This window comes from Oncorhynchus nerka, linkage group LG9a (assembly GCF_034236695.1).
Source record: "Oncorhynchus nerka isolate Pitt River linkage group LG9a, Oner_Uvic_2.0, whole genome shotgun sequence".
Classification (NCBI taxonomy): domain Eukaryota; kingdom Metazoa; phylum Chordata; class Actinopteri; order Salmoniformes; family Salmonidae; genus Oncorhynchus; species Oncorhynchus nerka.
The window spans coordinates 52,246,288-52,270,382 of record NC_088404.1 but is presented as its reverse complement, the minus strand read 5'-3'; the positions used below and the strand labels follow the sequence as shown (position 1 = coordinate 52,270,382).

The 24,095-nt window shown below is 43.2% G+C and overlaps 1 pseudogene; it reads right to left on the bottom strand.

Annotated features, from left to right (window-relative positions):
* Positions 1-2,591: 2,591 nt before the first annotated feature.
* Positions 2,592-12,394, bottom strand: LOC115134659 (coiled-coil domain-containing protein 77-like; annotated as a pseudogene).
* Between the last annotated feature and the right edge of the window lie 11,701 nt (positions 12,395-24,095).

Here is a 24,095-nt window from a genome sequence, read left to right as displayed (position 1 = left end):
TTTGAATGTTTTTATTCATTTGCAAAAATGTCTATTAACAATTCCATTTTGGCATTATGGGCTATTGTGTGTAAGCCAGTGACACATTTCAATTTAATCTATTTTAAATTCAGGCTGTAACACAACAAAATGTGGAAAAAGTCGAGGGGTGTAAATACTTTCTGAAGGCACTGTATGTGTTGTAGGCCTATAGATTATTTTGGGATGTCACTTCTTTCCACTAGGGGGCAGTAATACATAAAGTGATAGACCAGGACCATAGACTTGGGTAGACATAACATCTCTGTATCTGTGGAATAATGTAATAATGATCTCTTAAGCTAAGAGCATTGTATTTGGTACAAATCCTTCCCTAAGTTCTAGACCTCAGCTGAATCTGGTAATGAATGGTGTGGCTGTTGAACAAGTTGAGGAGACTAAATTACTTGGTGTTACCTTAGATCGTAAACTCATGGTGAAAACATATAGATTCAATGGTTGTAAATATTGTGAGTGTCCGTGCTAAAGAGATGCTCTGCTTTTTTGATACCACACTCTACAAAGCAAGTCCTACCGGCTCTAGTTTTATTTTATCTTGATTATTGTCCAGTCATATGGTCATGTGCTGCAAAGAAAGACCTAGTTAAGCTGCAGCTGGCCCAGAACAGAGTGGCGAGTCTTGCTGGTCACTGTAATCAGAGGGCTAATATTAATAGTATGCATGCCAGTCTCTCTTGGCTGAGCGTTGAAAGGCTGACTGCGTCACTTCTTATTTTTATAAGAAACATGTGTTGGAAATTCCAAATTGTTTGCAAAGTCAACTTACGCACAGTACTGACACACTTACTCCACCAGACATGCCACCAAGGGTCTTTAAAAATTTTAAAAATAAAGTAGCACTTCACAGCACAATGTCTCTCCCACATGTGACCTACTTCTATGTACTGACATGTATTCACGTTTTTAAATGGATGTAAATTGTAGTCATTTTTGTTGTGAGTCGGACCCCAGTAAGACGAGCTGTCACTATTGGCGTCGGCTAATGGGGATCCTAATCAAATCAAAGATGGTGTCTGAGCATGGGCTGCACCATTGAGGACATCGCCATCTTCAAATAGTCAATTTTACTTCTTCACAAGTAAAATTCATTGGCTGATCCCTCCTGATGACCTGGCTGTCAAGACTCCAAACTGGTAATCAGGTCATCAAGAGAGATCAGCCAATGAAGTTGCAAGCTTCACCCAAGTCCTCAATGGCATCGTCCAAGCTAACAGTCTTTTGGCCACTAGAGGACTCTATTCAACACCATAGCCAGGACATAGATTTGGTTTTTAATTATAACTCAATCTCAATGTCACTTGGATTTAAAGGATAAGCACCTAGACTGGTAGAAAAATATGGAAGGAAACTCTTGCTTGTGTTTAAATGAAGCCAATTTTTATTGCATTTTTTACTTTAGACTAGTCAATTAATTTTACCTGACAGAAAGAGAGGAAAACAAAGTAATGCAGGCATTTTACATGTTTATTTACATCAGACATTTAGCAGACGCTTATCCAGAGCGACTTACAAGAGTGCATACATTTTTTGCACTGTTCATGTAATATTCAAATCAAGTCACTGACTAACCCCTTCAAATAAAAAGGTTAATAAAAACAGCTGCAACAGCAACAACCTAAGCAATACAACACTTCACAAATCTATCAATCCACAGCCAGCCAGTGTGCATTCAACCAAACCAGATTTTCTGGTTCATCTTCAAGAAGACTGCGTTCCAGAGGTGGTTTTTCAGTTTCTCAAGCTTGATGACCAGCCAGGTTGACCCTCCGGATGGACAGTGACCTTAGACACAATCTTCAATGCGAGGAAGTTATATTTCTTAAGCACTATGGTCGAGACACTTGCCGGATTCCTCGCGCTGGCATCTTCCTGGGGTCCAGCTGCTCTATGGAGGAAGTACAAAAGACAGCATACCTACTTTATGGGCGGGATGATGTCTACGTCGATTCGAGTCAATGGGCTCTTTTTCCTAAACAATATTTTAGATTTACAGAGATTTTGATTGTTTCCTCTGAACAGAAATGGATCCCGAACATTTATGTAACTAGCCCACGCAATTGTGCATTTTTATATCTAGTTATTACAACGACCAGTTAATTAATGATACATCCATTGATAAAAATAAAACCACTAGTTTTTTCACAGCAACACACAATAGACAAATCAGTAGTAGAAAACAAGTGCGTCTAGGATGCATGTGCATGATCTATGCACGATGTTCAAGTTGTTCTGTTTGTATTTGATTAGACTATCAATGTAAAATGACATTAACGTCGTACACAACTTGTCTGCCAATGACCATACACACCCAGGTCTTCTTGGCCTAAAACCTGACAAACTGATTTGTGAGACATTGTAGAATGAGTCTCATATCAGGTGTCAGAAATTCAACCAGAGCATGTCAAAGGGGAATACAGGGTTGCGATCAGTAGACATTAAATAGGTTTTGAAAAAGGTTGCAATTCCAATAACAATGATCCATTTTTACATTTTCAAGTCTGGCACCTACTGAATGGTACCCAGGTCTCCAGTGGGCCAGTCTGGGCTGTATCTCAGCTGTAGTGGAGGTCTTTCTCTAGCCCGTAGATCTTGGCCTTCAGCTCCCCCTGGACCTTCCTGGTCCGAACGTTGGTCCGACGCACCTCGTGTAGGATGGTCAGGACCCACGTTCAGGGTCACCTTTAACACACACACACACACATAAAAACATACAACAGATAACACAGGCGTACAACATTTGTCCCATGCTCACCTTGAAGAGCTGTTTCTCCACATCTTTGAGATGTTTGATGTCGCTCTTGAAGCCCTCCACCTCCATGGCCGCCCTCTTCTTCAGGGCCTCGTGCCGCTGGGTCATCATCTGAAGACACTTTGCCATCTTGTCAGACCGGTCCTACACACAAAGGTAGGCAAAACACAGTGGCGTAAACTTGCACACAAATACAACATAAAACACAAGGTATAACAACACCTATCTTATATGTAAGTGCCTTAATGTGTTTGGACCCCAGGAAGAGTAGCTGCTGCCTTGGCTAATGGTGATCCCCCAATCACCGCTAATGGTGATTCTCAACCGTTTTTAACCCCAAGTCATAAGACTCCTGAACAGGTAATCAAATGGCTACCCGGACTATTTGCATTGTGTGCTCTTTTTTGCACTATTGGTTAGAGCCTGTAACTAAGCATTTAACTGTAAGGTTACACCTGTTGTATTCAGCACACGTGACAAATAAACTTTGATTTGATGGGTATGATCCCGATGTTGTAAGACCCCTGATCTGAAGCGTGTGCACCACTACCCACCCAGAGCTCTTCTCTTTGGACGTGCTGGGTGTCAGGCTGGGCCACGCTGCTGGGTGCTCTGGATCCTGGCTGCTCCCTCCCGTGGCTGTCTCTGGCCTCCCTCAGTCGGTCCTGGTTCGTGTCCAGCTCCCGCAGCAGCCGGTCCTTCTCCACCATCTCGCGGGCCTGCGTCTCAAACTTCAGCTTTAGGAAGTCCCTGGAGCTCTCATCCGTCAAGTTCTGGGTCCCCTCCAGCCTGAGGGAGAAGGGACAGAGTAAGAAAATTATAAAGGCTGGATAGTAGCATGTAGGGTTGCAAAATTCCTGGAACTTTCAATAACTTACCCGTTTTCCCCAAAAATCCTGGTTGAGGCACACAGAGGCTGGGGACTTTAATGCAGTGAAACTTAAATCCGCTTTACCTAATTTCTACCAGAATGTTACATGTGCAACCGGGGGGGAGATAAGTAAATCAACTCTAGACCACCTTTACGTGTACAAAACTCCCTCCATTTAATTGTATTCTCCTGATTCCTGCTTATAAGCTCAAATTAAAGCAGAAAGCACCAGTGACTTGGTCAATAAAAAATGGTCAGATGAAGCTAAGCTACAGGACTGTTTTGCTAGCAGACTGGAATATGTTCCGGGATTCTTCCGATGGCATTGAGGAGTACACCACATCAGTCACTGGCTTCATCAATAAGTGCATCGATTACATCTTCCCCACAGTGACCGTACGTACATATCTCAACCAGAAGCCATGGATTACAGGCAACATCTGCACTGAGGCAAAAGGTAGAGCTGCCGCTTTCAAGGAGCAGGACTCCAAACCAGAAGCTTATAAGAAATCCTGCTATGCCCGCCGATGAATTATCAAACAGGCAAAGCGTCACAGGAATAAGATCTAATCGTACTACACCGGCTCCGACACTCGGATGTGGCAGGGCATGGGAACTATAGACTGCAAAGGGAAGCACAGCCGAGAGCTGCCCAGTAACACGAGCCTTCCAGACAAGCTAAATTACTTCGATGCTCGCGTCGAGGCAAATAACACTGAAACATGCATGAGCGCATCAGCTGTTCCGGACGACTGTATGACCATGCTCTCCGCAGCCGATGTGAGTAAGACCTTTAAAACAAGTCAACATTCATAAGGCCGCAGGGCCAGACGGATTACCAGGATGTGTACTCCGAACATGTACTGACCAACTGGCAAGTGTCTTCACTGACATTTTCAACTTCTCCCTGACAGAGTCTGTAATACAAACATGTTTCAAGCAGACCACCATAGTCCCTGTGCCCAAGAACACTAAGGTAACCTGCCTAAATGACTACCGACCCGTAGCACTCACATCTCTAGCCATGAAGTGCTTTGAAAGGCTGGTCATGGCCATCAACACCATTATTCCAGAAACACTGGACCCACTCCAATTTGCATACCATCCCAACTGATCATGTAATCTCTATTGCACGTCACACTGCCCTTTCACACATGGACAACAGGAACACCTATGCGAGAATGCTATTAATTGTCTACAGCTCAGCATTTAACACCATAGTGCCCTTAAAAGCTCATCAGTAAGCTAAGGACCCTGGGACTAAACACCTCCCTCTGTAACTGGACTTCCTGACGGGCCGCCCCCAGCTGGTAAGGGTAGGTAACAGCTGCCATGCTGATCCACAACACAGGGGCCCCTCAGGGGTGCATGCTCAGTCCCCTCCTGTACTCCCTGTTCACTCAAGACTGCATGGCCAGGCACGACTACAACACCATTATTAAGTTTACCGGTGACAAGTGATCACTGACAAGACTGCCTATAGGGAGGTCAGAGACCAGTCCGTGTGGTGCCAGGACAACAACCTCTCCCTCAACGTGATCAAGACAAAAGGAGATGATTGTGGACTACAGGTAAAGGAAGACCGAGCACCCCCCCATTCTCATCGACAGGGCTGTAGTGGAGCAGGTTGAGCGCTTCAAGTTCTTTTGTGTCCACATCACCAACTGACTAACATGGTCCAAGCACACCAAGACAGTTGTGAAGAGGGCATGCCAAAACCTATTTCCCCTCAGGAGACTGAAAAGATTTGGCATGGATCCTTAAAAGGTTGTACAGCTGCACCAGAGAGCATCTGGTTGCATCAGTGCCTGGCATGGCAACTGCTCGGCCCCCAACCGCAAGGTACTACAGAGGGTAGTGCGTTACGGCCCAGTACATCACTGGGGCCAAGCTTCCTGCCATCCAGAACCACCCCCCACCCAAAAAATTTTTTTTGTCAAAGATTCCAGCTACCCTAGTCAGACTGTTCTCTCTTCTACCACACGGCAAGCGGTACTGGAACACCAAGTCTAGGTCCAAGAGGCTTCTTAACAACTTCTACCCCCAAGCCATAAGACTCCTGAACAGCTAATCAAATGGCTACCCAGACTATTTTCATTGCCCCCCCCCCCCCCACCACCACACTTTTACACTGCTGCTACTCTTATCATCTATACTGAGTCACTAACCCTACCCACATGTACATATCTCAATTACCCCAACTAACCGGTGACCCCGCACGTTGACTCTGTACCGGTACCCCCTGTACATTTATTTTAATGCTGCTCTTTAATTATTTGTACTTTTTTTGTATTATTTTCTTAACGGCATTGTTGGTCAAGGGCTTGTAAGCATTTCACTGTAAGGTCTATCTATACCTGTTGTATTTGGCGCATGTCACAAATCGAATTTGATTTGATTCCCGGAATCAGGAGGAAATCCAGAATCATTCAACAATCATTTCTGGAAAACCATGGAATTTATTGACAGTTCACAGAATTCTGAAGCCCTAGTGGCATGTAATACCACTTGTCATTTAGCAGTGTGTGGGGGTAAAGTATGAGGAATATGAGGCAAAAGTGGCATGTGGTAGAGTATAGTAGATAGTGAACATGCATACATACTTGTCAGTGATGGGGTCCTGGTCTCTCTGGTGCTGGACCTGTCCCTCCTCCACGTGGATCCTCCTGTCCTCCAGCAGAGACTCCACCTTCTCTTTGGACAGACCTGTCTGCTCCTCCATCTGAGTCGGCAGCACCTCCACAGGTAGGCACATTACACCAATTCAACTTACAGCAAGTGTTCAAAGCTAAATCAGTTGTTTTGTGTGTGTGTCTACCTGTAATACTAAGGTCTGGTTGGCGCTTCTGTACTGCTCTGAGCTTCCTCCATTCACCACTCCCTCTGATCTAGATTTCTGGTTACCCTCTGCTCACAGACAGAAGTCGGCACAGAAATATTGCACTCCAAACACAGATTATTCCACATTTCTGTAAACTGATTTGTGCTAAGAGCCCACTGTAATCCTACTTAATGAGACTTTAGTAGCTCCCCTCCTTGGGCTTCGGTTTATCTTACAGTTTTTCTCAGTCGCTTTGGTGAATTTCTTAGATCAAAAGTGCAATTCTTGAAATTACTTGTACAAATTCCAAATCATCTAGTCACTTGGGCACATCATTAAAGCAATTTCTTATTCCTTTTGAGCAAATTGCAATTGATAATGTACAAGTGTCAGCTTTTTTCCACATTATCAATTGCTCATGTCATGTTGATCAAAATGTAGTAGATGGTTCTCTGTTGAATAGTCTTACCCCTCAAAACATCTAGGCATTAGTTCCTTGCATAAGCCATTACATGCAAAATTGTTGAACTATTTGTCATAAACTGTCAAGCATAGTTTTACACATTTCTATTAGACCTTTTGTACAAAAACGTGAATTGATGAATCGTGCAGGTGAAATTGACCCTCACTCATGAAGGAATGTAAAGTGTTAGTTCAACCAACAATCAACCAGTTGTCTAAATTTCTCAAAGGTGCATCTCATGAAGAATCAATTGGCAAGCATATATAGACAGACCAAAAACACAGAGTTGCAATTTTCCAATAATGGATGGACCAGGAAATGAACAGGGTCAACAGCCAAGAGGAGGAGGAAGAAGAGGAGCAAGGATGCATGGTGGAAGGCAAAACAGAGGAAGAGGCAGAAGAGGACATAGGCGCCACCCAGCACAGCCAGAAGAGGACTGGCCACCCCTCATAGCCTGGTTCCTCTCTACCCAGCACAGCCAGAAGAGGACTGGCCACCCCACATAGCCTGGTTCCTCTCTACACGGCACAGCCAGAAGAGGACTGGCCACCCCACATAGCCTGGTTCCTCTCTACCCGGCACAGCCAGAAGAGGACTGGCCACCCCACATAGCCTGGTTCCTCTCTACCTGGCACAGCCAGAAGAGGACTGGCCACCCCACATAGCCTGGTTCCTCTCTAGGTTTATAATCTCCACCCGGCACAGCCAGAAGAGGACTGGCCACCCCTCATAGCCTGGTTCCTCTCTAGGTTTATAATCTCCACCCGGCACAGCCAGAAGAGGACTGGCCACCCCTCATAGCCTGGTTCCTCTCTAGGTTTATAATCTCCACCCGGCACAGCCAGAAGAGGACTGGCCACCCCTCATAGGCTGGTTCCTCTCTACCCGGCACAGCCAGAAGAGGACTGGCCACCCCACATAGCCTGGTTCCTCTCTACCCGGCACAGCCAGAAGAGGACTGGCCACCCCACATAGCCTGGTTCCTCTCTACCTGGCACAGCCAGAAGAGGACTGGCCACCCCACATAGCCTGGTTCCTCTCTAGGTTTATAATCTCCACCCGGCACAGCCAGAAGAGGACTGGCCACCCCTCATAGCCTGGTTCCTCTCTAGGTTTATAATCTCCACCCGGCACAGCCAGAAGAGGACTGGCCACCCCTCATAGCCTGGTTCCTCTCTAGGTTTATAATCTCCACCCGGCACAGCCAGAAGAGGACTGGCCACCCCTCATAGCCTGGTGGAAGGTGGAAGGAACATGCAAAATATGTACATGTTATGTCACTCTTCCTTACCAAAACAAATTCAACTGTGTGTTCTGGGATATAGTGTATAATGGAGTTGGAATCAAGTTAACCCTCCCACATGCAGAAGACGGGGTCGGAATATCATCGGTCACAGAGCTACTGTGGATTTGCCAGGCCAACGGGGAGGAAATATCACCATGTGTGCTGCTATTTCGGAGCATGGTGTCCTAACCCATATCCCCCTTATAGGGCCATACAACACCCAGCATCTACTCAACTTTTTAGAGACTCTCTACAGGGCTCTCATCCCTGATGATGAGAGGGGTCTGTTTAGAGAGGATTTGCCAAAGTATGTGGTCATTTGTGATAATGTGAGTTTCCATCGATCAAACATAAGGCAATGGTTTGTGACCCACCCGAGGATGCTCATAAAATTTCTCCCACCTTATTCACCATTCCTTAAGCAAATTGAGGAGTTATTTTCAGCATGGAGGTGGAAGGTGTACGATCGTTAGCCACACGCATAGATGACCCTGCTGGCTGCAATGGATGCAGCATGTGAGGACATCACAGTAGACGCCTGCAGAGGATGGATAAGGAATTCCAAAATATTCTTTCCACGTTGCATTGGAAGGGAAAATATCCGGTGTGATGTGGATGAGAATATGTGGGCCGACAGACAGGAACGTCTGGATGTGTAGAGACAGCACAACAGTGCTGCGGGCAAAGTTGTGCCTTAGGGGTGGTTTCTGGTGTTTCTTTCTAATTTAGTTTTTTTTTCCCTTTCCTTTTTTCCTTTTCCTTGGGTTGTCCAGTCTCTTTCAATCAATAACCCACATACAGTAATAAGTAAATAGCACTGTTAAAATTGATATATGCCATAGAAGTGCAGCCTTGTGCATTTTCAATACAGTAGCTGTCATTCAAACTGTAGCCTAAGTTTACATCAGGTAATACTGTCAAAGTACACAGTTACATTGACAACATACCTAAACATTTTGACGACCTTGTTCGTGAACAATGACTCAATGACTTATCATTCTGATGACACTGACATGATCATTGGCATGAATATTTACTTTTGAGAGATGTACTAAGGATTTTTAGTGACTGACTAGCTTTAGAAACATATCTATTGTATATTGCAGTTTGTACAAATTGTTCTGAGAAATGCACTTATTATTTTGCACATGTTAGGGATGATGTGAAAAATGCACCAAAGCGACTGAGAAAAACTGTAAGTAAGCAAAATCGTGTAACTCAGCTAGGTAGTTTGAGAACATTTTAACCAAATGCCATCTAGAATGATTTTTTACCTAAAAACCTTCTACAACCGCATAACATAAAAAATGTGTGACTTGAGATACATTTTCAACCTTTTTCACATCCAGTTCTTGATTTTGTAGTCTTCCGATGATCTAGAATCCTGGGCTCTAGTTTCTTCTGGGCTATGGTAACCTACAGCAGACAGACAACAGTCTTTAAAGTGGCCAACTAGATATCTCTCCCTGTCCGAAGTCATGTAATGTGACATAAGACAATGGGATAGAATAGATCCTGGAGACTGACCTCCCACCTTGAATGGAGGGTCGCTGTGGGAGTAAGTTATCCCCCCAATGTCTGGCCCCACCAGGGCTAACAAGTGCTGGATCCTCTTGCTGTCCTCCCGCTCTCTGCAAACAAAGACAATAGAAAAACCTTATTTTTGAAAAAGTCTCAAATGTAAAGCTGGAAATGTCAATTGCAATTGTTAAGTGTAATTGTGAATCAAATGAGAGCTCACCTGATCTTGAGTATGTTGTTCTCCGAGTACAGGCGCAGTGCCTGTTCCCTTTCTCTCAGAGCCTTCTGCAATTCAGAGACCCCCACATCCCACTGCAGCTTCTGTTGGAGGGCAGGGAGAGACAGGGGAATTAAAGCCCAAAGCAAACAAAAAGCAGTTTATTTTGTATTTTTCTCTGCGTGAAAGGGCTGGAATTACACGGAACAAAAATATAAACATGTGAAGTCTTGGTCCAATGTTTCATGAACTGAAATAAAACATCCCTGAAGCTTAATTCTATCAAATTGTGCACAAATTTGTTTACATCACTGTTAGTGAGCAATTCTCCTTTGCCAAGATAATCCAGCCACCTGACAGGTGTGACATATCAAGTAGCTGATTAAAACAGCATGATCGTTACACAGGGGCCCTTTCTGATGGGGACAATAAACACCCACAAATGTGTAGTTGTCGTCCCACAATAAACACAACGCCACAGAAGTCTCAAGTTGAGGGAGCGTGCAATTGGCATGAGGACTGCAGGAATGTCCACCAGAGCTGTCGCCAGAGAATGTAATGTTAATTTCTCTAAAATAAGCCACCTCCAACATCATTCTAGAGAATTTGTCAGTATGTCCAACCCGGCCTCACAACCGCAAACCAAGTGTATGGTGTCGTGGGCGAGCGGTTTGCTGATGTCACCGGTGCGAACAGAGTGCCCCATGGTGGCGGAGGGGTTATGGTATGGGCAGGCATAAGCTACGGACAATGAACACAATAGCATTTTATCGATGGTAATTTTAAGGTATCTGTATTCCCGGGTCATATGAAATCCAATGTAGAACTCCAGCAGCTCTCTGGAGGCACACAGGTGCGCCAGGCGCTCCGTGATGGAGGGGAGGGGAGAATCCGGGCGGGTGCGGCCCGTCGACCTGGAAGGGAAGACGACTCAGAAGGGAGGAAATTATCCCTATAAACTGACACAGATAAACCCAATCTAGGAACAATTCCTTAGAGTCAGATTAGAGTAGAAGCAGTATGGGAATTAGACCACAATGGTGATTATTCTGAGATTAAAGTTACTAGGAGGTTGGTTACTAATGATGTCCTCTGGGGCAGTGGTAGAGGAAACATAGCTAGCTATACAATAGGTAGCCTTTCCTTACCTGTCTGAAACATGGTCTCTTGTTGGTGATTCCATCATGTTGACCTTAAACAGATTTAAATGGACTTGTAATACATATTTTACTCAATTTGAATCTATCTACAGGTAACTGCCAAAATAAAGGAAACATCAACATAAAGTGTCTTAATAGGGTGTTGGGCCCCCACGAGCTGCTGAACAGCTTCAATGTACACTTCAAGTGTCTGGAACTCTATCGGAGAGATGCAACAATTCTTGCCTAATTAACTCAGGAACCACACTTGTGTGGAAGCACCCGATGTCAATATACTTTGGCTGTGTTTCAAACTCAAAATAGATAGCCCTCGGCCCTAAACCCTCAGCCCTTGAATGACGTTTTACATGGTCAAATCAGAGTGTACCTTAAATGTCCCTTGCCCAAGCGAGGGAGAGTGATGATTGGAGAGGCAACATCCTTGGTGGAAATCTTGAAGTGGAGTTTAAAAACAACCAACCTAAAGTTATTAATGTACCTCGTAAGCTAACGTATATACCTTGCACTCCTGTCAGGTAACTTTAGCTAGCTAATTTTATAGTTTATTCCAATACATTTCAGAATTGCAAAAAATGCTTATGAATCTAGCAATCTAGTTATATAGGCTTTTCACTATGAGCCTAAGCCAATGCTAAAGTCATATATATATATATATATATATATATGTAAATATGTGTTTTGCAAGATCTACCCTCGCGCCAAAATGTTTACCCCATTGACGGGGCGTAGCACAGTGCGATTTCGGTTTATCAATAACACCCCCCCTTCCCTCCTGGTTGCTCTGTACTTCTCCAGATGAATACACACACACCGTTTACCTGGTCCTCTGTAATGCATATGTACTTCTCCAACAGGTCCTCGTGTTCTCCATCAAACTGGGCGACTTTCCCCCTGTAGAACTCCAGCAGCTCTCTGGAGGCACACAGGTGTGCCAAGCGCTCGGTGATGGAGGGGAGGGGAGAGTCCTCCACCCCAGGGGTGCAGCCCGTCGACCTGGAAGGGAAAACCACCCAGAAGGGAGGAAATTATCCTACTAAACTGACACAGATAAACCCAATCTAGGAACAATTCCTTAGAGTCAGATTAGAGTAGGAGCAGTATGGGAATTAGACAACAATGGTGATTATTCTGAGATTAAAGTTACTAGGAGGTTGGTCACTAATGATGTCCTCTGGGGCAGTGGTAGAGGAAACATAGCTAGCTATACAATAGGTAGCCTTTCCTTACCGGTCTGAAACACGGTCTCTTGTTGGTGATTCCATCATGTTGACCTTAATTAAACAGATTTAAATAGATTTGTAATACATATGTGTATTAATTGGGCGTTTGGGCCACCACACTACAAGTGTCTGTAACTTTATTGGAGGAAAGCAACACAATTCTTACCTAATTAACAAAGGAACCACATCTGTGTGGAAGCACCTGCTTTCAATATACTTTGGCTGCGTTTCAAACTTAAAATAGACAGCCCTCGGCCCTAAACCCTCAGCCCTTGAATGACGTTTTAAATCGCCACATCCCAGTGTACAGTACCTTCAATGTCCCTTGCCCAAGCGAGGGAGTGATGATCGGAGAGGCAACCTTTGCTGGCAATCTTGAAGTTGAGTTTAAAAACAACCAACCTAAAGTTATTAAAAGGTACCTAGTAAGCTAACGTATCTAGCTAGCACTCCTGTCAAGTAGCTAGCTACAGTTACCCATAGCTGGGTAGCAATTTTTATGGTTTGGTCATTTATTCCAATAAATTTCAGATTTGCAAAAAATATGTTTATGAATCCATCAACGTTTTATAGGCTCCTCACTACGAGACAATGCCAATTTGCCAATGCTAAAATCAATATATGTATGTATATATATATATATATATATATATATATAAATGAATGATTTTTAAATGGACCGCCATTTCCCGGAAATTCGTCACTCAGTCATCCCGTGATGATTGTGTTTTCAGCCACCGGTAGCTTGTGGCAGCTATATATGCACAACAGTAAATTATGATTGCATGTCTACTTATTAAATATATAATTATTAATATATGCCTACTGTATGATAGCTAGCAAATTAATATCTAACTAACGTTAGCCTGCCTAGTTGAAACTTCTGAAGGAAAATGTTTTATTTCTACAAAAACATAATTACTTTAATGAGACATGTTTGTGCCTTCATGTGTATTAGTAGCACAATTTCTAACCTTTTTACATTAGTTTTTACTTAAGCTTGTATGTTGACTTATCCATATTGATGTTGAGGTTTTACGTTTCGGTGGACTTTTCTTAGTGATGTACAATCATTGCAAATTGAATTATGGGGCATTTCAGGCCCCGAGGTGAACATAATTGTACACTCGCAAACTCGGATCAAAAACGGGGGCTTGGGGTTGCGAACTTCCCTTGTTTGACTAATTGTTTGGACCTACGTCCAAGATGGTGACTGGGATTCCCCCAAGGGTGTAAGTGGACGAGGGTGTGTCTTTTATGAGTTTGAAACGCAGCCCATGGTTGTTCACTCGCTCCCTCAAACTAAATTGAGGGCAACGTTAGTAAATTGGACCTCCATTTAAGATGGTAATGAAACTCCATCCGATTTTGATGGGGATTATCCCAAGGGAAAGTGACTAGCGTAAGGGCTGAGGGGGTAAAACATTTTTTTTTTAAACAACGTGTTTGGACTGCAGCCTCTGTACCCAAGGGTTCGGCTCTCTCGTTCCTTTCTTAAGCAAAATAACTATGAATTAACATACTTATTTTCAAATAACTGTCATCATATAACATCACCTTAAGGTGTGGGACGTTCACTATATTACAAGGAACAATATCAGGTCTATTTCGTGCCAACAGCTGGCATATTCTGTCCATTCACAATTCACCTGTGGGAACATGGCGGCTCTCAACACCCGATAACAGAAAGTTGCAATTGAAACCGATAAATCTCTTGCACTGCTCACTTCTGAAGTGGATACTGTAAGGAAGTGCTATTTCTTATGCAGGTGACCAGCCTACTGCTATTGCATTGCTATAACTGAGACAACACATAGCAACGTATTTTCACAGTAAAACATGTTAGGACTCATACAGGATATCTCTCACACACACACACTCACTTAAATCATCCACAACACTGTCAAAACAGGATACATCTTGCAGACAAACCAGCGCACACACCTAATCTCCTTTCTAACCGAACATTGTGTGACCAAGAACAGGCCCGAAGAAGATTCTACGATGACGGACAGACAACTGAGCCAATGGCGGAAGACTACACCCCAGCCAACCAATCCAAAGATCCGATCTTCTAGAATCAACCTACTTTCTGTTCTGTATATAATGATTGTGCTAATGGAAGGGGGCTCTCTTTCTGCTGGTTTCTGATGAGCTAACAGAGGGGCCCGTAATTACGGTGTACCAGATATCTTTACTCTGAATAAACTGTCGCTTGTCATACAATTTACCACTTTGTCTGAATCGATCCTTGACCGGCTCACCCGTCTACATATCCCATTATCAACAGATTCTTGGTAGCAGAGGGATGGTTAACTAACGATCCAGTCGAAGTGAGTTGATTGGGTGTGAGAGGGTGAGTTGGTGAAGGACGATTCACGGAGGACGAGTGAAGACTTTCGGGGGAGGACAACAATTCTGCTCAACTCGGGAAACTGATCTCAAGGTGCACCATAAACAAGGTAAGCAAAACCTGTTAAATCAAACTTTGCATATTGTCGTATAGTCTGTCTAAATTTGATCAGTATTACCGAGTGAGTATGAATTCTTGTGTAAATTTATAATTTGCTGACGAGTCAAAGAACAGTGAAGTAAACATATGTGGTAACAAACCGGCGACGGCCGGGGTGATATAAATCATTGATGAGATATCAGTAAGGGAATAAATTAAATTTTATTCATTAAATCTGGCGCCGAGGGGATAAATTGTAATTTTGTCCCGCGACCCGGTCGAGGCCAGTCTGATAGCTTTCAATTGATGAGTGATCACTTGAGGCCTGGATAGTTCCGATAGGGGTCAGTGAGATAGAGATCAGTAAGGGGATAGATTAGGTTCTATTCATTAAACCTGGCGCCGAGGGGATAAATTGTCATTTTGTCCCGCGACCCGGTCGAGGCCAGTCTGATAGAGGTCCACTGATAGGGGTCGGCCATGTGTAATAATTCTGATAGGGGTCAGCACGATAGGGGTTAGTAGGGGTTCAAATTGAATTTTATCCAGGATAAGGTTGAATTCTATCCATTAAACCCGGTAGGACCGGTCTGATAGGGGTCGGCTGATAGGGGTCAGATATATAACGTGTATTTTGTAACTGTTTCTATTAAAATGCAATGTGGTTGTAATCGTTTCCATTAAAATTGTTGGTGGTTAGTTGGAGAGAGAGATAGAACTATATAAGGGTTATTTGATAAATCCGAAACTTCTATGTTGTATGTATCTATGACTTCTGTGTTAAATGTATAATCAGGAACAAAATGACTGATGTATAATTGAAATAATATCTGAAAATAATATTTAATATTGAGACTAAATAGTCGAATAGATCCCTTGAATGCGCGCTCCATAATGCTATACAAACCCATGCGTTTTTTCTCAAACTGAATATACGAGGGAGCAGCTCTGAGACAAGGCAGAGTACGAGCAGCAGTGTCTCCTCGAATACATCGTAGGTATTAATCAACGTCGGGCGAAGTATATGCTAACTATATTCAGATAGCCTGAGAGAATTCCGATTAAAACTACGATTAAATTCCGATTGAATTAAATTGAATTACGATTAAAGCAAATTCACAATGGCGACCCCCAATACTCCAAAGCTGAAGTTTAATGAGTTCCTAGACCAAAAAATGGAATATAGAAAGGGGGAAAAGAACAGTGGAAGTCTATAAAGAAGGTTTGAGAGGGGTTAAGGTTAAAATGGGCACAGGCAGGTTATCTAGGAGGGGGGCCGCCAACCGGGGCTCAGCTGAGTACGATGGAATGTGGGTTAAGAGAGACGCTGCAGGAAGCTAGAGATAAAGAGGCAGAAAAGAACAAAAAATCACGTATTTAAGAAAGAAGGGACTAAACAGAGAGAAAGGGCAGAAGCTGAACTAAAAATAGGAACTTGGGCTATCGAAGAGACACGCAGGGTACAACTGAACAAAAAAAAAACAGAAATTATGGGAGTGGCCACCCCCACGGAGGAGGAAGAAGTAATGGATACCTCACCGAAAGATTTCAATTGGTCAAAATATACATATATATTTACTAAAACATACAATACATGACAAATGGTGACCCCGACGTGGTCTGGTAAAAGGACATCGCTGGACATTGGTGTGCCAGCCGATTGGCCAGTACTGTCGTCGGAAGGTGTGTCTCTCAAATCCTGACCGGTCAACTAAAAAGGGTAAGCAGACACCTGTTGTGAAAAACTAAAGTTCTGCACATTGGAGTTATCCAAATTTAGTTTTGTGAGATACCTGTTTGATGTAAGTTACTAAATTTAAACTATTATGATGTGTGAGATTGGAAAATAGTTGAGAAAGTAATATCTCCATTGGCAACTGCAATTTTATTATTGATCAACCATACTTAATGGTGCATTGAGTATGGGATGTACTAGTATGCCTGGCTGGTAGGTGGTAACAGAGAACACTTACTACATGTATGAATGATGGGTAACGGGTGGCCACCAAAGCTTGAATGGATAGTCTGGGACTACATGTATGAGTGGTGGGTAACGAGTGATCACCAAAGTGCGAATAGAAAGCCATATGATGCGAACGTGATGTATTAGGCAGGGCCAAGTGTGAATGACGGATATTTAAATTGATTACTCTGACTTGAGACCGATTTAGCCTTCGGGAAAGGGTCTCTCTAAGGTCCTAACAAAGCATAGGTGTGTGTGAAGTACATTGGGTAGTGAAGTAAAGGGGATAATCCGGGGGACACTAGACTTCTTAATACCCTAGGGGACCCACAGTGCATAATTGAGTTCTTACTTTAGACCTAATTGGGGGCCGATTTGGCCGTAGGGAAGGGGTACCACTTGGGTTTTAGTAAAGGCGTGGGTTGTTGGCAGTATTGTAGTGTACATGGAATGTCGTTGGAAATGGAAAAGGTGTTGAACGCTGAAGTCCACTCTAGAATTAAATGAAGGCAGAGAGGGCAAGGAGTGGAGGAGACGGGGTGAGAAGCTGTACAGAGAATGGACAGAAGGTGGGGCCATTGCATCTCCTACTGGTCTGCTTGCTGGGGAGAATGAAGATTTGTGTGTGTAATGTAAATTGAAGTTTACTGGCGTAAATGAAGATTTGTGAGACTCAAATCATGTGCATGAAATACGCTTGATATTCAGTCGGGGACTAATATCGGTATGAATGAGGTCGGGGACCAAGCGAGTGTGGTACATTAGGTATTTCAGTTGGAGCTGGTACCGGTGAGAATGTTGAAAAAGTCGCAGGCTTGCTGATGAGAGTTGTATCATAGAATATTGGGGGGGGTGCATGACTGTTGGAAAAGGTGTTAAACTATTAACGTAAAATTCGGTGTGTAGAGTTATATTATGAGGTTTGAACTATACTAATATTGTAGAATTACATAATCAACATCTGAACATACTTACGTTAAACATTAATTGAGCCACTGAGTAATAGATAAGATATACACTAGGTACGGGGCGACTGGTGTGGTCGATGTAAGGCGGGAGTGGTGTTCTAACCAAGTGCTGAGAAATAAGGTAGATTTATTTTGTTCTTTTAATTAATTTACACAGGTACTTCCCGGTTATTGATTTTGGTTTGATTGTTCAGATAACACCACTGAAATTAAACAGGAGGTTAAGGTATACTAACATTAGAATCTGTTTTCATTATGGGGAACAATGAAAGGCCCGCAGAGGGGATTGCAGGCTGAGGTTTTTATGTTAAAGGGAGAGTGCACGTTTATCACAGTTGTGTGTGTGTCTAATGGCTGGGTATTTAAGAAGTATTTTTGGGGAGACAATTGGGAAAAACACGAATAAAACATGAAACATCGAGACAAATTATTTGAGTTTGAGGGGATTATCATAATTATTAGGTTTTGTTTTTGTAGTAAACGTTTGGGTTAAGGGGATTTCCACGTTCCCAGAGACATGGTATTTTACAGATAGGGGAAAAAGGCAGACGGAGGGGCCCTCCCCCGCGCTGCAGAGACCTTGAAAGTTGGAGAGAAGAGAGGAGCGGTTTTGGAAGGGGGGGGGCCAGGACAGGCAAAGATAGCAGTTGCTGAGTGGAGACAGGGGGGAGAGTTGGACATGTGGAAAATGAAAGGGGCGCTCCTTCATGATGATGTCAGACATAAGGATAATATACTAATCTTACCTAAGTCATTATTTAGAGTAGGTAAGGTTGTTACCTGGGCAGAGCCAGGTACCAAAAGGGGGTTGGGTAAATTGTGGTCTAGGATAGGATGGGGCCTATTGGATAAGAAACTAATAATTTAAAAAATGTAGCTAACAAATGGGCATAGAAGTTAAAGATATAATCAGATAAAACATATGAGAAATTGTTTGTTAACCAAGCCTGTATGTCCAGGATTTTATGCATTACAGGTGAACTACAGGTGAAGTCACTCAATCCAGTCCCAGAGGCTTGGGGACCATAGAAGACCCCTGGTGACAGCTAGCTGAAGGAGCTACCCAGATTCATATCGCACGGCGGGAGGGTAAGACACTTTTTCACTGTCGGACAATAAACAGTGTTCGGGAGAAGAACTGGAATTAACAGAATTCCGGGGGCCATCTCTCGAATGAAGTAACCCTCCCTGTCCTGTCACCCCTGTTTTTGTTCATAGAATTGAAGATGTGTCTGGCTCTGGCTAAGTGATGTGTATTTTGTTCCAAAATAAGCATAAGAGATCCCTAGATCTGGGTAGACAGGAAGTTAGAGTAGAGATTACATGATAACCGACTTCGGACAGTTCTAGGATTGGAGAAGAGGGTATCCTTATAGCATGGGGGATCCCACAAAGGTGGATAGGTTTTCCATGATATGGGGAAACCTGGGAGCAATGTTGAACTTTGTAAAGGTGATGAAATCCTACTAACCATCAAAACTATTAGGCTCTCTGATGCAGGCACTCACACCCTCGGACTACAAAGGACGAGGACAGACATGATGGGTGTGTTTTCTATTAAGGTGCTGCCAAAACCAGAGCTCACAGACGAACCACACTCCTCTACCACCACTGTGTTAAAAATACCATTCAGGTAATTAATGTTAGAGACTATTCGGCTATGGATCAATTGGGCACTGAGACTGGTTTTGATGGTAGGGACAATTTGTGGCTGTCTTATATGAGGTACACAGCTAAAACCCTGAGAAGAAAGGACTGCATTATTTGTAGTCATGCTAGACCTGTTCTGGCTACACACCCATTTGCTGTAGGAGAAGGAGAGGGGTGGTTGTGTATTCTGAGAAGTTTTTATTTGAAGTATTATTATTAGAAGTATTATTTGTTATTGATGTGATGTGCTGCTTGCATCATACTGTGTTTTAAGAAGTCTGTTACAGATGTGGTGAAGGCTTCAGGCATGATGCCTTTGCTTGATGCTCCAGTTGGAGATGCTGATACTGAAGCATGCTTTCAGGGGAGGATGGGACTGACTGAGGATGACACATGGTATGCTGTGGGTGAGGTAGTAGAATACATTTTACACCACCACAGTTCCTTGTTATACATTTTTATGATAGGTTTTCTTTCCAGTATGTTTGTTCTCCCTGTTGTGAAGGTTTAGAGTCCCTGGGTGGCAAGGAGCCCACCTGGTACAGGATAGGAGTAGCTGAGAGGACCAGATGGTTTCTAATAATTCTTTACTCTGTTTTCCATGACCAAAGTTGTATCCTATATCTTACATGTCAATAAACAATAAAGTTTTATCCTGTTTTTGATAAGTGACACCCTTGTGGGTGTCAAAAGGGGGACTTAAATTTCACACCATTTTCTTTTGTTCTGCTTTTAAATGAGCTGTTGTTCTCTTTTGACATGAGGGTTGTAAGTTCCTAGGTGGCTGGTAGCCAATCTAGTACATAGTGGGATCGAATGGAGGACATGAAGGTATTTTAAACTTTGTAATTGTTAGCCTAGTTTATGTCACATCTCTTAGGAGATTTCCTTCTGGGAAAAGTTTTCTTTTTGTGTCTGGATCTAGTTAGGTTGTGTCACGTCTCTGGGGAGATGTGAAGAGAGGGATTTGTAAGGAAGTGCTATTTCTTATGCAGGTGACCAGCCTACTGCTATTGCATTGCTATAACTGAGACAACACATAGCAACGTATTTTCACAGTAAAACATGTTAGGACTCATACAGGATATCTCTCACACACACACACTCACTTAAATCATCCACAACACTGTCAAAACAGGATACATCTTGCAGACAAACCAGCGCACACACCTAATCTCCTTTCTAGCCGAACATTGTGTGACCAAGAACAGGCCCGAAGAAGATTCTACGATGACGGACAGACAACTGAGCCAATGGCGGAAGACTACACCCCAGCCAACCAATCCAAAGATCCGATCTTCTAGAATCAACCTACTTTCTGTTCTGTATATAATGATTGTGCTAACGGAAGGGGGCTCTCTTTCTGCTGGTTTCTGATGAGCTAACAGAGGGGCCCGTAATTACGGTGTACCAGATATCTTTACTCTGAATAAACTGTCGCTTGTCATACAATTTACCACTTTGTCTGAATCGATCCTTGACCGGCTCACCCGTCTACATATCCCATTATCAACAATACCCACTCAGCTAAAGTTGGAAGTTTGAAAACAGTGGCCAATGTGACAGAGTGGTGACTTCATGACCTGGAAAGAGTCAACTAAATTAGAAGGGGAAATCAATCTCCTCAAAAAGAAAACAGAATCCCTCATCATTCCCGTACATTCATTGTATTCAATGTGCGAGTCCTAGGACTTGAAACGGGTGTGGTAGCATTTAAACAAGGTGATAATTGTCTGTTAATTGAATGATTAGAATATTCCGCCCTGAAACATATAATTTTATGGGATTGATTAGAATGTATGAAATCATAATCAATAAATGTGTAGTCCTAGTCAGAATTAGGATAAAACAATATGCCTTTATGGTATTTCAAACACAGACTGTCTGAGCTCGGTGCCGACCTGACTAGAGATTTGGGAGAGAACGGGGAGTACGTCTCAAGGACAAAGTCACTATCTCCGTCGGCTGGGAAGTGAGACAGACAGTGTGTGCGTAGCAGGACATGTGTGTGTGCGTATGTTTGTGTGTGCGTGTGTATGTGTGTGCATATGTTTGTGTGTATGTGTGGGCGTGAGAAGTCAGTATAAAGTGAATTGTTTTGTATTCTTGACTCCAGAACGTTCCGTGAATAAAACCTTTTGACTATTTAGCTGGGCCTCCGTCTGTTTCATTCGACCAGGATCCTACAAATTCTGGTTTACACACTGAGAGTAATATAATTAAATTGGGTGATGGAGAACATAATTCTCCTAACAAAAGGTGTTGTGACTGCTGCCGGGACTCTGCTGTTGGGACAGCTTTATGTAGGCCCTAACATTGCACTGTGATTTGATTAGCGATGCTCCACTGCTACCTACTGTTCTGGTGAATTGAAACACTGTCTGGACTTCGGCACAAACGTTGGGGAAAATATTATTTAACTGCATATCATTTAATGTAGCAAAATAACTTTTTTTTAAGGTGACCAACATAATGAAATTAAAGCATAAATAATGAAATAGTTAAATATAAGCCTAACTACCTGTATGTTTTTACATTTTATTTTCATAGACAATATGCCTAAATCATCAGTACCACAAGCACACATTTTCCATGTGTTATAATAGCCTAAATGTAGTAGTATAGATGGTGACGATAACGATAGAAATAGTAGCTACACTTTATTTGCCGCTTGCCTAGACACTGATCCAAGGACAGTTTTGCATTCATAGCCTTAACGTTATGATTTGGGTAGTGTGCACTGATCCTAGACCTGCACCTAGGATCTATATTCCTACTGTCCGGTGTCTTTTGGTCCTCATAACTTTAGAAAAAAAAGTAACCTATATCTTTATTTATGTTTTGTATTCTGTCAGAAAAAGGACATGTTTGACGCTCAGAGAAACATTGTTCATGCTCAGGCATTTTCCAACCTGTTCAGTGCATAACCCTAACAGGGTGGAACCTAACAGGTGGACATTTGGAGCCTAAATTAGCCATAGCTCTGTGAGTGAGCAAGATTGAACTAGCATTAGGGTGAACAGGATTTTTAAGTTCTCTATCAAACATATTTTAACATTTTGAAATGTTCATTTAATTTAATAATTTAGCCTAACAGGGTGGACATTTTAGGACGTTTTAGGACCACTATTGTTTTCACTATATATTTTATCTCTTGGGGATGTCATTCGAAAACATAATGTTAACTTTCACTGCTATGCGGATGACGCACAGCTGTACATTTCAATGAAACATGGTGAAGCCCCAAAATTGCCCTCGCTAGAAGCCTGTGTTTCAGACATAAGGAAGTGGATGGCTGCAAACTTTCTACTTTTAGACTCGGACAAAACAGAGATGCTTGTTCTAGGTCCCAAGAAACAAAGAGATCTTCTGTTGAATCTGACAATTCATCTTAATGGTTGTACAGTCGTCTCAAATAAAACTGTGAAGGACCTCGGCGTTACTCTGGACCCTGATCTCTCTTTGGACGAACATATCAAGACTGTTTCAAGGACCGCTTTTTTCCATCTACGTAACATTGCAAAAATCAGAAACTTTCTGTCCAAAAATGATGCAGATGAATTAATCCATACTTTTGTTACTTCTAGGTTAGACTACTGCAATGCTCTACTTTCTGGCTACCCGGATAAAGCACTAAATAAACTTCAGCTAGTGCTAAATACGGCTGCTAGAATCCTGACTAGAACCAAAAAATGTGATCATATTACTCCAGTGCTAGCCTCCCTACACTGGCTTCCTGTCAAGGCAAGGGCTGATTTCAAGGTTTTACTGCTAACCTACAAAGCATTACATGGGCAGGCTCCTACCTATCTCTCTGATTTGGTCCTGCCGTTCATCCCTACATGTATGCTACGTTCACAAGACGCAGGCCTCCTAATTGTCCCTAGAATTTCTAAGCAAACAGCTGGAGGCAGGGCTTTCTCCTATAGAGCTCAATAATTATGGAATGGTCTGCTTACCCATGTGAGAGAGACAGACTCGGTCTCAACCTTTAAGTCTTTACTGAAGACTCATCTCTTCAGTGGTCCATATGATTGAGTGTAGTCTGGCCCAGGAGTGTGAAGGTGAACGGAAAGGCTCTGGAGCAACGAACCACCCTTGCTGTCTCTGCCTGGCCGGTTCCCTTCTTTCCACTGGGATTCTCTGCCTCTAACCCTATTACAGGGGCTGAGTCACTGGCTTACTGGTGCTCTTTCATGCCGTCCCTAGGAGGGGTGCGTCACGTGAGTGGGTTGAGTCACTAATGTGGTCTTCCTGTCTGGGTTGGCGCCCCCCCTTGGGTTGTGCCGTGGCGGAGATCTTTGTGGGCTATACTCGGCCTTGTCTCAGGATGGTAAGTTGGTGGTTGAAGATATCCCTCTAGTGGTGTGGGGGCTGTGCTTTGGCAATGTGGGTGGTGTTATATCCTTCCTGTTTGGCCCTGTCCGCGGGTATCATCGGATGGTGCCACAGTGTCTCCTGACCCCTCATGTCTCAGCCTCCAGTATTTATGCTGCAGTAGTTTATGTGTCGGGGGGATAGGGTCAGTTTGTTATACCTGGACTACTTCTCCTGTCTTATCCGGTGTCCGGTGTGAATTTAAGTGTGCTCTCTCTAATTCTCTCTTTCTCTCTTTCTGTCTCTCTCTCGGAGGATCTGAGCCCTAGGACCATGCCTCAGGACTACCTGGCATGATGACTCCTTGCTGTCCCCAGTCCACCTGGCCGTGCTGCT